Source organism: Zingiber officinale, chromosome 3A (assembly GCF_018446385.1).
Source record: "Zingiber officinale cultivar Zhangliang chromosome 3A, Zo_v1.1, whole genome shotgun sequence".
In the NCBI taxonomy this organism is placed as follows: Eukaryota; Viridiplantae; Streptophyta; class Magnoliopsida; order Zingiberales; family Zingiberaceae; genus Zingiber; species Zingiber officinale.
Genome location: NC_055990.1, coordinates 94,769,312 through 94,785,224, shown reverse-complemented (window position 1 = coordinate 94,785,224; position 15,913 = coordinate 94,769,312). Strand labels below are relative to the sequence as shown.

Genomic DNA, 15,913 nt, shown 5'->3' with positions numbered 1-15,913 from the left:
AGGAAAACATAGAGTAGTGATAGAAAAAAAGTTGAAGATAAATAACAATAAATGAAAAAATTGTAAAAGAGCAAGTTAAAGTAAGGACGAAAGAAGAGATAATCAAAAGATATAGGGGATAATGAAAAGTAGATAAAAAATAATAAAAAAACAAAGAAATAAGCATGACAAGAAAATAGAGGAAGAAATTTGAAGAGAAATGGACAAAGAACAAAGAAGAATAACCGTGGACGAGAAGGGAAGGAAATAAAAGCATACAAAGAAGAAGGGAAAAATAATGATGATAAAAAAACATAAGCAAAGGTGAAGGAAAACACAAGGACAAGTGTGGTAAAAGAAGACAAAAATAATAATATATAGGATTGAAGAACAATATTTAAAACAGAGCAAAGAGAAACAAGAAGAAAGAAAAAGGAAATACAAGGAAGAAAAAAGAATTAAAGAGAATGAATTAAGGAAGATGAAAAACAAAAAATAGAAGTCGTTAGAGTTGTAAAAGAGGAAAGAAAAGTATACAAATAAGACGAGAAAAAGAATAGCGATAAAAAAAGACATAAAGCGAAAAAAGCACATGGACAAAGTTAGAGTTGTAAAAGAGTACAAAAAGGAAGTAGACAGTCTAGAGAGAAAATACACGTTGATAGAGGAAAATGACACAAGTAACCAGTATACATTCATACCAACTCGACCTACTAAAGTAAGATTTTAAAATATTTAAATAGTTCTTGTCTTTTATTGACTACTAAATTTCATCTTCCCAATGGGTACCCACATATTATAGAATAATACGACCTTAAATTTAATTAACTTTGTGTATTATATAACTAAATAGGTTGTAGGTCGAATCATGCAGCAAAAAATATACACAACCTTTTGTCATTCCAATAAAAATTGATAGGAAGACAAAGTTAGAAAAATAAAGGAAGGAAGACAAAGTTAGAAAAATAAAGGACGATAAAAAAAGAACTAAAAATTATAGATGAATAAAAGTTATTGGAGAATAATTTAGTGCCTATAAAGTAAACAAAAAATAAAAGGGGAGGAGAAAGAGAAGTAGACAGAATTTTAAAAAATAGACAAAGATCATGGAGGAAGAAGACAGGAAGAAAAGAGAGATAAAATTATACAAAGAAGATAACAATATAAAAAATGATGATAAGAAAACATAAGCAACAATTAAGAAAAGCACAAAGACAAGAGAAGGGTCAAAAAGATGAGAAAGTAGATAAATAAGGGATTGAAAAATAAACAAGTGAAAGGAGTAGCTAATGAAGGGGAAGAGGAGAGCAAACAATTAAAATCAAGAATGATAGAAATTAGAATAAAAAAATAAAGGTAGCGATTGATGAATAAGAAATAAAAAATAAATAAATAAAATTATCAAATGGTGAATTAGAAGAATAAAACAATGGTAAAAAATGAAGAGGTACAAGAAAACTAAAAACACTAGAAGAACATAAAGAAAATGAAAATTAAGGAAGAAAAAAAGACCACAAAGTAAGTGAACTCATAGAAAATAAATAATATTAATTGAAAAACAATTAGAATAAAAAGAGACCAAGCAAAAGAAACAAATCTAAAAGGAGAGCAACAAAACACATTAGAAGAGAAAGATTAGACAAAATCAAAGGAAACAAGAGGGAAAAAGAAGTTAAAGATAAAGAGAAGCATGTCGAAGCAACAAAAGCACAAGAAGACAATACACAAATAGGAGAAGAGGAAACAAAAAAAGAAAAACGGTAGTAGAAAAGAGAAAAACACAAATGAGGAAATGATGAGAAGAGCAAGGTTTTAGATCTTGTAATAAAAGACTCGAGTAATTCAAGTAATTGAATTTCAACATTATGATATAAAAGGTCAATCTATTTTTATAAAATGGAAATGACATCAAACCATTCAAATAAAACAATGAAAAATCTATAATTAAAATATAGATTAGCCATGCACATCAATTATCACAAATCGAATGAAAAATAGGATACTAAGCTTTTTTCATCAAAGAAAAAGGAATTGCTACAAGAAAAATAAAAGATGCATTAAGGAATATGAAAAAAAACATAAATTGTCAACCAAAGAGGATCATTAATTTTTTTTAACTATAAAGTTACATGTAAAAGAGTCAATATATAGGAGCAATAAAGGTGATCAAACTTAAAAACGAGAAGCACAAGTGAAAGAAAAAAAAAGCAAGCATACGAAGGAAACAAAGGAGCAAAGATGGTTGTACCAATCCTGTTGTCTTTCCATTTTGTTGGGAGAAGATCAGCTTTCTAAACCGCAAGCAAAAATCTGCTTCAAGTACACAAAGTTCAAAATTCAGCCAATAAATTATGAAACTGTAACAACAGAGAAAAAAAATCAGAATGTGAGTTCATTTCCAGAATTCGGTCAAGAAGAAATGAAAGGAACTACAATTTTGCAACAGTGATGACTTAATCAAAGCTTATGCTATCTTATTTCCAAGTGGCATCCCCCCTTTGCAAGATTTTTTCATCATTCAAGCCTGTAGTCTAAGTTTCTAGAATTAAATTTGTCACGCTCTGGGGGAGTCCCTACTAAGAAAATTTCGACAACATCTCCATTGTACCGGTGACAATCTAAAACATTACTACAAGACCTCAGGGCCACACTAACCTCGGTCAACACGGTCGAAACAATAATAATAAAAATAACTAACAAACCACGCAGTTTATATTAACTCAGCCTGGCTGACACAACCACGTAGTTTAATTAAATAAAACATATTCCACTAATACGACGAAAAACTTAAACCCACAACAAAATCTAACGCAACGAAAAACAAAGGCAATAGACCAAAAATCGATAAAAATCCACGAGTACAGTTATACATCACAAGTAGATAAAATGTAACATGTAAACCAAAAAGGCCAAAATATGTGAACCCGTCGCGACAAATGGTGGGGGACTAGCGACTAGAACCTCCTGACAGTATCAACCTGAAATAGTAATAATCAACGGGGTGAGTCCAACACTCAGCGGATACCAAGCTGACATGCATAGTAAGAAATAACCAATAGTAACAGTTATGCGTACAGTCTCCTGGAATAATAATGAAAAATGCAAAACTGAAGGCAATGGGAGAAGTTGTACTCATCGATACCTCCTATCAGGATAATAAGATCGTCAGACCGAAAATATAATATCTCATGTATGCATGTCAATCATATGTATCTACCAAGTATGCAGCAAACACAAGCAATAAATGAATACTACCCTACCTTGGGCGGACTACCTTTATTGGACTACCTTGGGAAAGAGCCACATCTAGCTTTATGATAGTTGCTATCCTTTCTTTCGTGATGGTGTTTTCTTTTCATTCGTGATCGGGTTTTCTTTTCTTTTCATTCGTGATGGTGCCTGCCTGCTCTACCCCAAATCAATGGGAAGCACTCAATTCAATACCTGAGGAAAGACCTGAGCAGGCTCTGCTCTAAAGCAATAGAGAATGCTAGAAAGACTAGACGACTATAAAAGGAGCCTAAAGCAATAGAGAATGCTAGTGGAGCTGCAATCGCTCAGCATGCAATCATGCAAGATGGTGCATGACACTAAGCATGTAAATCCATATCTAGGTACATGTACCAAAAATAAGGCATATCAGAAGGCATGTACCAAAAATATGTAAATCCTTCATAAAACATGTACCAAAAATCCTTCATAAAACATGTACCAAAAATAAAACATGTAAATCCTTCATAAAACATGTACCAAAAATAAGTGACTCAAATAAGAAGATCTAGGTACACGCATCAGATATGGTAGATGTCTAGTCCGGTATATCATAAGGCACGGTATGTCACTACCTCCATGAGCGTAAATAATTCAGAAGGTAATGAATGCAAAACAGGTAAGCAAAACTAAGCATGCAACAAGTAATATGTAGTAACATACCAAGCAGAAATAAACATAACTATTACTGTAAGTTATATAACCTACTAAGCATATCAGAATGACAATATCAAAAAGATAAATCAATGGTACCCGCCTCAAAAATGGAGATCGTATCAAGATAGATCCCCGTCTCGAATCAGAGTCCTGTATCAATGTATATATTTTATTTAGCTAAATTCAAATAAATTTAAATAGCTAATAAAATCCCCAAACAAGTTAAGAAAAACCCTAATCGATATAATCATCTACCCTAACTATCCTTTAATCAATTTGCATTGTTAAGACAAAACAATGAATTGACCTCCAACAACTCATAACTGAATCTCTAATACATAAGCAAATAGATTAAGCATCCTCAATCATTTTCCCTCCAATTAGGGTTTACTAGCAACATAATCAATCCAATACAGAATGTAACCCATCCATACTTAACCTAATACTGAGCATAACTTACCCAAATCTGAAACCTCAACCGGTGATCCACAACCGGAGACAACTTGCTGCCAATAAACCTGACCGAAGCGAGGTAAAAGGAGTTGCCCTCTAAATCGAACACCCTACGACACCATCAACACATTTGTATCTGCATTAGTCCCAAACCTAAGTCCACAACTCTTAGATAAGGGATCTTACCTTCCATTGATCTTTGATTTGTGGTCCAATCGCTCACGCCTGTACTGATCCTGACCGAAACTGTGTTGCTTAGTCGGTATTAGGGTTTTAGCCAAGAACTTCACTTCTGAGCAAAGGAAGAGATGCGACACTAACCCTAGTGGTAGAGGGTTAGCCGAAGGGGTCTGAGGTCGGGGTCGCGGCGTACAGAGACAGCGACAACAGGTCGACGACTCCCTACCCTTGGTCGACAACTCCCTTGAGTGAGGTGGCTCGAAAGGAACGAGATATGGATGGAGGAGAAAAGTGGTGGCTGGCCGGCGGTGTCGGGTCGTGGCGGTTGGCTTCAAACTAAGGCACGGCCGAATTAGGGCAAATCTCGAAGAGCTCTGCAATGGTTCAAGCTTCGACGATTGGCTGAGAAGAGGAGGTAGGCAAATCGGCGCTGGTGCGATGGGATCTCCGTGGCGAGGAAGCGATGAGACAGAGGAGGGGAAGGTGACGCTAGGGCTTAGGTGCTTTCTTTTAACTGGTGGTTATGAACGCGGAGAAGAAGAAGAGGAGTCGCGTGGCATCGGGTTAGCTGCGCGTCGATTGGCGAAGATGAAGAGGCTCGGGAGCGGCGACGGTGGTGAGCTCAGGTGAGGGGAGGAGAGGAATCGGGCAAAGAGCACGGGAAAGGAAAAGAGAGAAAAGAAAAGGAAAAAAAAGGAAAAAATAATAATAAGAAAAATCAAACTTTTCTTCGTTTAAATGGGATAGCTTAAACAGGCTTTCCCGTGACCCAATTATTGATCTCCCTTAAACTCGTCATACGAGTTCCAAAAAATCCCCAGAAAATTTTCAAAAATTTCTAAAAATTCCCTTAAGATTTTTGACTTCCTAAATTCAGGAAGGAATTCAGAATTGTCCTGATTTTGTTTGTGTGCCAATTTATTTTTGTGATTCTCTAATCGAAAAACTTTCAATTAAACCTGTGACTACCTTATTGTCATATGTTGTTCTTTTCTTTCCAAGATTTCAATGGTTCAAATCAGACAACTTCAATGGATTGAATTTCCGAAACTATCCAGCTTCATTCCAGAACAAGAATCAGTAAGTTGGCACGAGTTGAGAAAAAAAAAATTACAACTAAGAAAATAAGAAAAAGAGGAAAAAATTGAATATGAAGGAATATAAAAATAATTCAAAACAGAATGGAATTACATTAGCTGGATTTAAAGCAGAAGTTGTTGATATCTGAAACTGTATTTTGATTTACACTGCAAAAATTGAGCAGCCTATTATTCTCATCAATTTGCAATGAACCACCATTGTCTTCGGGTACCTAGCCAGATGGTATTCTTCCTTCATGCTGCACACTTGGATGTTTTGATATTCTGCCTATTGCAATTGAGGGCCGATAGGTCTCTGTTTTACAACACTTGCTAAATTGTAGTGGGATTTACAAGAAGTTGAATTACTTGAGATAAACATTAAGTTTAGAGGATCAAGGAAATGTAGATGTTATCATTTAAGCTATTGTGGAATATGAAGTTAGTCAGAAAAAAAAAAAGTTATGAACTGAAAGAATTTGTAACTTGCCATCTAAAATATGTTGAATGTCAATTCTATGTGTTGATTTCAAGCAACAACAACTGGAATTCAACCTCCTATTATCTCACTGCTAAATGAGAGTCATTGACGAGTTGAGCCTTTCATAACGCAAGCTGAAATTACCTCAGCTTTCAAATGCTGAAACTTAATCCACGGAGTTAACATTAGTTTCTGCTTAAGAGTGTGAACAAATACCTAAATGTGAAATGCTTCTTGCAAATGTGAAATGCTGAAACTTAATATTACTATGTCTTCTAAACCCTTCCATGATTAAAATCCTACATTTACCCAATGCCGAAGCAACAAATGGACAATAGCACAAAAAACAAATAGAAGAAGAAAAAAGAAAAAAGGTAGAAAAAGAAAATACAGATGAGGAAGAGATATGAAGAGCAAGTTTAGGTTTGGGTTAGAAGGGCATAGTTTATTGAATGAAATACCTTGAAGATCTTGTAATAAAAGACTCAAATAATTCAAGTAATTGAATTTCAACATTATGATATAAAAATCCATCTACTTTAAACAAATGGTAATGACATCAAACCATTCAAATAATACAAGGGAAGTTTATGAACAAAATATACATTAGCAATGACATGAATGATAACAATTCAAATGAAAAAAAGGATACTAAGCTATTTTCACCAAAGAAAAAGGAATTGCTACAAAAATAGCAAAAGATGCATTATTGAATATGAAAAAATATCTTAAATTGTATATCAAAGAGGATCATAAATTTTTTCCACACTATAAGTTAAAAGTCAACATATAGGAGTAAAGGATGTTCAAACTTAAAAGGAGAAACACAAGTGAAAGAAAAAAAAAATAGAAACAATGTAGCAAAAAAGAAGCTTAAAAGTTCAAAAAAAAAAAAAAAGAAGAAAAATATAAAGAGAAAAATACAAAAGTGGAAAAGAACAAAAAGTGCAAAGTTAGAAAAAATTTGCAAAATGGAACAACTTGAACATCTTCTATTAAAAGTCCCAATTAATCCAATTTTAAAAATTGTGTGAAAAGTCAATTTACTTTAAACAATTCTAATGATACAATTAGTCTATACACAAAATATAAATCAATATGGACATCACTATCACAATTCAAATGCAAAATAGGTTATACAAGTAAGCTATATACACTAAAAAAACCAAATTCTAACAAGTAAAAGGGACCATGGAGAGTGCATTATCAAATATAAAAAGGATAGTTAAATAGTAAACAAAAAAGGATCATCAATTTTTGGTTCGAGTCATTAAAGAGGACAAAGAGGAAGTAGACAGAATTGAAGATCAACATTTAGAATGCACTAAAAGGAAGCAAGAAAAAAAATAGGGACAAAACTGAACAAGATCTAGCATATGGAAAAAAAAAATAATAATTAAAGAGGACTAATTAGGGAAGAGATAAAAGCAAAAAACTAGAAGATGAAAAGAAAAAAAAAATAATATAGGATGAAAATCTAACAAAAATTAGATCAAATATGTTAAATATTAATGAAAGAAAGACAAATATGAATACAAGGCAAACATAGATAGCAATAAAACACAAGAATAAGTTGGAGAAGAAAAAATAAATAAATGAAAGAAAAAGCGGAAAAGAACAAAGAAAGGACAATGAAAAAGAGAAAGTTATAAGAGAAAATGAAAAGTTGATAAAAAAATAAGAAACATTTATAAGCATAACAAGAAGATGGAGGAGGAAATTGAAAGAAAAATGTACAAAAAAAATAAAGAAGAATAATAAACAAGGATCTCGAGGAAGAAGACGAGGAGAGAAGGAAACAAAATATACAAAGAAGGGAAAAAGAATAATGATAAAAAAAAACATAAGCAAAGGTGAAGAAAAATACTAGGGGAAGGGAAGAGTGGTAAAAGAAGACAAAAAAGGAAGAAAATTTAAAGAAAACAAATTTAAAATAGAATAAAAAATAAAAGAATAAAAGACCCTATTTTTTTTTTTTTCTATTTTTGTCTTTCCTCTCAATTTTTATTGGGATGGCAAAGGTTATCTATTTTTTTTACTACGTGATTCAACATACATCCTATTTAAGTACATAATATATGAAGTTAACTAAATTTAAGATCATCTTTTTAATATATGTGGGTACCCATTGGAAAGGAAAAATTTAGTAGCCAATATAAGCTAAAAACAATTTAAATATATTGGAATCTCACTTTATTAGGTTGAGTTTGTATGAATGTGCATTGGTTACCTATGTCATTCTTCTCCATCAATTTGAATTTTTTTCTTCTATATCCCATCCGAATAAAAATTGAGAGGAAAAACAAAACAAAACAAAACAAAAAAAAGAAGAGATCTTTAATCTTTTCTTCTTGTTCCTTTTTTCACTTTTTCTTTCCTTCTTGTTTCTCTTTACTATATTTTAAATTTTGTATTTCTATCCTACGATCATATATATCAAACATCTATATATATTTTTGTAAGGTATTGTGGTAGAAATACATAAAAATATAAGAGAGTGACTAAAAATAATCCTCATGAGAAGAGAGAAGAGAGAAGAGAAAGAAAAGTAGACAAAACTTTAAAAAATAAACAAAGATCAAGCAGGAAGAAAACGAGAAGGGAAAAGAAAGAAAATTATGCAAAGAAGACAACAAGAAAAATGATGATAGTAAAGCATAAGCAAAGGCTAAGAAAAGCACAAAGGCATAAGAAGAGGATAAACATGATAAAGAAGCTAAATTAGGTATTGGACAAGTAAAAAATAAACAAGCAAAAGGAGTAGATAAAGAAGAAAAGTACAAACAATTAAAATCAAGAATGATAAAAATTAGAATAAGAAAATAAAGGTACTGATTTATGAATAAGAAATAAAAAAATAAATGAAATTATCAAGAGGTTAATTAGCAGAAGAAAACAATGGCAAAAAATGAAGAGAAAGACAAGAAAACAAAAAACACAAGAGGAACATAAAGAAAACGAAAATACCAAAAGAAAGTAACTTATAGAAAATAAATAAAAATAATAGTTGAAAGAGAAAAACATTAAAAAGAGACCAAGCAAAAGAAAATAAGCTACGAGGAGACACAAAATAAAAAAAGAAAACAAACATTAAGGAAAAAATAAAGAGAAAAAATCAAAGACATAAGAGGAAAAATGAAGTTAAAGATAAAAAGAAGCACATGTCGAAGTTAAATAGATGAAAAAGTAAAAAGAGAAAAACACAAATGAAGGAAAGATAAGTAAGAAGAGCGAGTTTAGGTTAGGGTTAGAAGGGCATAGTTTGTTGAATGAATTGACTTAAAGATCTACTATAATAAAAGAAAAATGAAATTCATGTAATTGAATTTTAACACTATGATATAAAAAATCAATCTACTTTAACCAAATGGTAATGACATCAAACCATTCAAATAATACAATGGAAGTTTATAAACAAAATATAGATTAGCAATGACATGAACAATTCAAATGCAAAATTTGATACAAAGCTATTTCACCAAACAAAAAGGAATTGCTACAAAAACAACAAAAGATGCATTATTGAGTATGAAAAAAGAACTTAAATTGTAAATCAAAGAGGTTCATAATTTTTTTTTCACACTATAAGTTACATGTGAGAAAGTCAACATATAGGAGCAATAAGGATGATCAAACTTAAAAGAAGAAACACAAGTGAAAGAAAAAAAGGCAAGCATAGGAAGGAAACAATGTAGCAAAAAAAAGAAGCTAAAAAGATCAAAAAAAACAAAAGAAGAAAATATAAACAGAAAAATACAAAAGAAGAAAAGAACAAAAAGTGCAAAGTTAGAAAAAGATTGCTGAATGGAACAACTTGAACATCTTCTAATAAAAATCTCAATTTATCAAATTTCAAAAATAGTGTGAAAAGTCAATTTACCTTAAACAATTCTAATAATACAATTAGTCTATACACAAAATATAAATCAATATGGACATCATTATCACAATTCAAATACAAAATAGGATATACAACTTACTATATTCACTAAAAAACAAATTCTAACAAGGAAAAGTACCATGGAGAGTGCATTATCAAATATGAAAAGGATAGTTATATAGTAAACAAAAAAGGATAATCAAGAATGAACTAAGAGGAAACAAGAAGAAAAGAAATAGGTACAAAAATGAACAAGATCCAATAAATGAAAAAGAAGAAAAATAATTAAAGTTGACTAATTAGGGAAGAGGAAAAAGAAGGAAAAACTAGGAAAAGAAAAAAAAAGAGTATAGGATCAAATTTAATAAAAATTAGATCAAACATTTTAAATATTAATGAAAGAAAGACAAATATGAATACAAATAAGGCAAACATAGAGTAGCAATAAAACGCAAGAACAAGTTGTAGAAGAAAAATAAATAAATGAAAGAAAAAGTGGAAAAGAATAAGATAAAGAAAGGACGATGAAAAAGAGGTAATCAAAAGTTATAAGGGAAAATGAAAAGTCAATAAAAAAAATAAGAAACAAATAAGAATAACAAGAAAACAGAGGAGGAAATTGAAAGAAAAATGTAGAAAAAATAAGAAGAATAAACAAGGATGAGGAATAAGACGAGGGAAGGAACCAAAAGAAATAAAGAAGAAAAAAAGAATGATGATAAAAAAATATATAAGCAAAGGTGAAGAAAAGCACAAGGACAAGAGAAGAGTACATAAAGAAGACAAAAAGTACATAGGATAGAAGAACAAAATTTAAAATAGAGTAAAAAGAAATAAGAAGGAAAGAAAAAGGAAAAAAAAGGAACAAGATGAAAAAGAATTAAAGATCCTTTATTTTTTAAAATTTTTGTCTTTCCTCTCAATTTGTATTGGGATGGCAAAGATAATCAATATTTTTTTTACTATGTGATTCGACCTACATCCTATTAAGCTACATAATACATGAAATTAATTAAACTTAAGATCGTCTTATTAATAATGTGAGTACCGATTATGAAGGGGAAATTTAGTAGCAAATATAAGCCAAGAACGATTTAAATATATTGGAATGTCACTTTATTAGGTTGAGTTTGTATGAATGTGCATTGGTTACCTATGTCATTCTCTCCATCAATTTGAATTTTCTCTTATATCCCATCCCAATAAAAATTAAGAGGAAAAACAAAACAAAAAACTAAGGATGTTTAATCCTTTTCTTCTTGTTCCTTTTTTCACATTTTTTTTCCTTTTTGTTTCCTTTTACCATATTTTAAATTTTGTTCTTGTATCCTATGATCATACATCAAGCATCTATATATATTTTTGTAAGGTATTTGGTAGAAATACATAAAAATACAATAGGATGACAAAATAATCCCATGAGGAGAGAGAAGAGAAAGAAAAGTAGACAGAACTTTAAAAAATAAACAAGGATCAAGGAGGAAGAAGATGAGAAGGGAAAAGAAAGAAAATTATACAAAGAAGACAATAAGAAAAATGATGATAGTAAAGGATAAGCAAAGGCTAAGAAAAGCAAAAAGACAAGAGAAGAGTTATAAAGATGATCAAGTAGATAAATTAGGTATTGAACAAGAAAAAAATAAATAAGCGAAAGGAGTAGATAAAGAAGGAGAAGAGTGCAAACAATTAAAATCAAGAATGATGAAAATTAGAATAAAAAAAAGGTTACCAATTGATGAATAAGAAATGAAAAATTAATAGATAAAATTATCAAGAGGTTAATTAGAAGAAGAAAATAATGGCCAAAAATGAAGAGAGAGACAAGAAAAAAATACAAGAGGAACATAAAGAAAGCAAAAACTAAGGAAGAAGAAATAATAATAGTTGAAAGAAAAAAATAAAAAGAGACCAAGCAAAAGAAAATAAGCTACAAGGAGTGACAAAATAAAAAAAGAAAACAAACATTAGAAAGCAAAGAAGAGAAGAAATCAAAGAAATAAAATGAAAAATGAAGTTAAATATAAAGAGAAGCATATGTCGAAGCAACAAAAGGACAAAAAGATAGAAGAAAATAAATAGAAGAAGAAGAAAGGAGAAAAACACAAGAAAAAGGGTTAGAAGGACATAGTTTGTTGAATGAAATACCTTAAAGATCTTGTAATAGACTCAAGAAAATCAAGTGATAAAAGATCAATCCACTTTAACCAAATGGTAATGATATCAAACCATTCAAATAATACAATGGAAGTTTATAAACAAAATATAAATTAGCAATGACATGAATTATCACAATTCAAATGCAAAATATTCATGTCACAATTCAAATGCAAAATAGGATACTAAGCTATTTTCACCAAAGAAAAAGGAATTGCTACAAAAATAACAAAAGATGCATTATTGAATATGAAAAAAGAACTTTAATATCAAAGAAGATCATAAATTTTTTTTCACACTATAAGTTACATGTGAGAAAGTCAACATATAGAAGCAATGAGGGTGATCAAACTTAAAAGGAGGAGAAACACAAGTGAAAGAAAAAAAGGCAAGCATACAATGGAAACAATATAGAAAAAAACTCTAATTAAACAATTTTAATGATACAATGTGTCTATATACAAAATATAAATCAACTATGAACAATATTATCACAATTCAAATGCAAAATAGGATACAAATAAGCTATATTCACTAAAGAAAAAACAAATTCAAAAAAGCATCTAAAGCCAAATGGTCATCTTGCCTTCAACACCCACAGACGTTCATTTCTTGGCTAAAAATATAACCACTTTGTACAATGCATATAGATTAATGGTTTGCTTAAATATTATCTTACATCATAAAAATAGCCTTTTAAATTAATAAGGTGGCTCAATCTCCAATTTTTAAATTATTGCCGTAAGAATTTTAGATGGGCAATCAACTCAACTATTAACGTCTTAAGTTTTAACCACAAATACATATGTACAAGAACGAGTGAGAGGTGCGTGCTCAAAAATATAAATTATGTATGAGGAAATGATGAACCAAGATATAGCTTACTTCTCAAGCAAGTAAGGAAAGGGAGCTAAAATTGTACAAGACGTTGGGAAAACAACTTCATTAATTTATATGTTGATGTAATATAATACCCTTCATAATTGTAGTACAAACAATACTAAAAAAAACTGTACCTTCTTCAACAATAAAGATACTTCCCAACCCTCTTTTCTAATTCATAATACTAGCAACAGTGTAAACTATTAACTTTAAAGATGCAATATAAAATAAAGGTCCAATTCTAGATTTCACATATTCAATATAAGCACTAAAAAAAATCCCACTAATGATCTCATTTTATAACCCACTCAAAGTGGCAAGACTTGACAATCTATGCTAGGACTTAACCAAAGATAATCCCTATCAAGAATTTGAAACATGCAACAAAAGGAAAAAAAAACAAATTATGTTAGGACTGGAAATCTATAATTGGATGATGTATGCAAAATGTATCTAGCACTAGAAAGTATTTTGCTATGGTAGATATGCATAAAAGTAGATGACTACCTAAGAAGAGATGAATGAACTGCTTAGCAACTGATCCTGAAATTTCAAAAGAATGAATGACAATCTGCAGTTAGGAAAGTAAAATAACTAAACAAAGTGCTTGTTAATAAAGGACTGGCAAGAAACTATTTTAAAAAGAAAGACCTAGAGCTAATGGAGAAGCAAGGATGACTACCAAGGCCATTCAGTACAGCTTCACGATGACTAACCTTAACGACAAGAATCCAATAACCGAAGGAGTGACAATTAGAAAATATGTAGCAAAGATTACCTGCCCACTTGTGATAATCACATCTTAATCTCCATCTCGCCACTTGTCCGTGGGACCAATAGAAACCCTACAAAGCAAAGAATTAGGAGGAAGTGGTGGTCTTGATGATCTCACTGAACGAAGACAATAGAAGAAGTCAATTCGAAGAATCAGAGAACTATTCAAAGAGAGGGGGATGAAGAGAAACAAAGGCTAATGAACGCAACTTCTGGAAGAACCCTAAGCACAAAAGAACCAACAGAAAACAAGGAAGAAAACTAAAGCAACCACATAAGAAATACTCACATCTTCTTCTCCATCTCGCAGCTTGTCTGTTGATCCGATAGAAACCCTACAACGTTAAAGAATTAGGAGGAGAAGGTGACGGATTGGTCTATGGAAAAAAAAAACTTTCCAGCAAATACTAGACAATACTTCTTTGTTTTGAAAAAAAAAGGAGAGAAAAGTTTGCCACACTCTCAATGTCCCAAAAGAATCTACATTTATGTGAACTCACAATCCCAAAGCATCATGAAGATCTGCACAATGCTAGAAACAAAAGGGGCTCCTACCGTACCTAACGGGGGAAAACGAAGAACCGAAACATATGGAAACTAGCTAATTTCTTTTTGTTTAAAATTTAACCTCTCAGAGAGTCACAGATAGACAGAAAGAAAAATAGACCGATCACAAAGTAGCTCCTACCTTCTTGGCGCGGCAGATTCCCCTCCCAGTCAACAAATACTCTGCCAAATCCAAAAGCAAATCCTCCTCAAAAGGTATCAGATAGTTGCATCTCGAGAACTGAGGCGAGGAGGTCTTGGATTAGTTCTGCGCCTACCTTCTTGGCGTGGCAGATTCGCCTTCCAGTCAACAAATACTCCGCCAAATCCAAAAGAAAATCATCCTCAAGAGGTATCAGATAGCTGCATCATCGAGAACTGAGGCGAGGAGGTCTTGGATTAGTTCTGCGCTCATCTCTCTCTCTCTCTCGCTCGCTTCTTTGCCCGATGAAGAAGACGATCAGGGTGCGGCGGGGGCCCTGAGGGCGAGGGTTGCCACCGATGAAGAAGACGATGAGTAGCCTTTTGCCAACCCGATAAGAAGACGATGCACTGCTTAAAAAACTCTCAAAAAAAAACCTAGCGCATTAAGATGCAACGGTAAAAAAAAATTAGAAAAAAAAAAACCAACGGTAAAAAAATTAGAAAAAAAAAAAAAGCAACGGTACAAAAATTAGAAAAAAAAAAAGCAACGGTTCTCATTAAAAAGGACAATATTAATTTAAAAAAAAACTAATAAATAATTTAAAACAATAACCATGAAATTTCAAACGATCCAATGAGGCAATGATCACGTTGTTAAAAAAAATAACAGCTCCTTTACGGAAAAAAAAAATCCTATCTTTTTTTGCTTGTATTGACAATAATCATTTTAATTATATAATAATAAACTTGTTATATAATTGTTTCATCAATATTACTATAATGATTTATGAAAATTTTCACAAAAAAATTATTAATTTATCAAAATAACTAATAGGTTTGAATTTAGTTAACTATACCTATTTATTTATTTTCAATTTTTAAACTCATTTTCAAAGATAAAATTTATGTTAAAAAATAATGAACTAAAAAGATGATTAACTTTGGTCACTTAATCTAATAATTTTTGTGTGGGTATGTTGATATTGGATATTTAAAAACGTTAATTTATCTTTTTTTTTAGTTTATCATGAAGTATTTTGTGTAAATAGATAACTCTTGATTTTTTTTATATATATATTGGTGTAATTATGCACAAGATGGTCAAGTCAATCTAAATTATTTTTTAATTTTGAATTCATTAGTCAATCATACCTAGGTTGAATTTATATGGTTTAAAGAGATCCCATGTCTCTAATGAATTTATCCATGCCTAATTAATATCTGACTAACCATGGCCTATCAAGTTTTTGCAAATTTTGTTACATGATCCTATTTAACCCTTAAGTTTTTGTTTACTTGCTGCAATCAAACATGAGAGATCACTTCTCTTCTCTCCCATTCTCTCGAGTCAAAGTTCTAGTTGCTTCCATAATAGATCTCTAACTTACTTTAGTTATGCAAGAATCTCCACTTTATTTAACCTTTCAAATGAGT

General features: G+C 31.0%; 1 protein-coding gene across 9 annotated transcripts in view; it reads right to left on the bottom strand.

Moving 5' to 3' along the window:
* Positions 1-14,876, bottom strand: part of LOC122052074 — a 44,821-nt gene extending 29,945 nt beyond the window's left edge. For 2 of the 9 annotated variants that reach the window (XR_006131798.1, XR_006131799.1), the window contains exons 1-4: positions 14,478-14,876; positions 14,079-14,124; positions 13,794-13,860; positions 2,228-2,289 (exon numbers count right to left, since the gene is read on the bottom strand). The gene's annotated coding sequence lies outside the window, so the exon portion shown is untranslated. The other 7 variants (XR_006131806.1, XR_006131804.1, XR_006131802.1 and 4 more) reach the window with 7 other exon arrangements.
* Between the last annotated feature and the right edge of the window lie 1,037 nt (positions 14,877-15,913).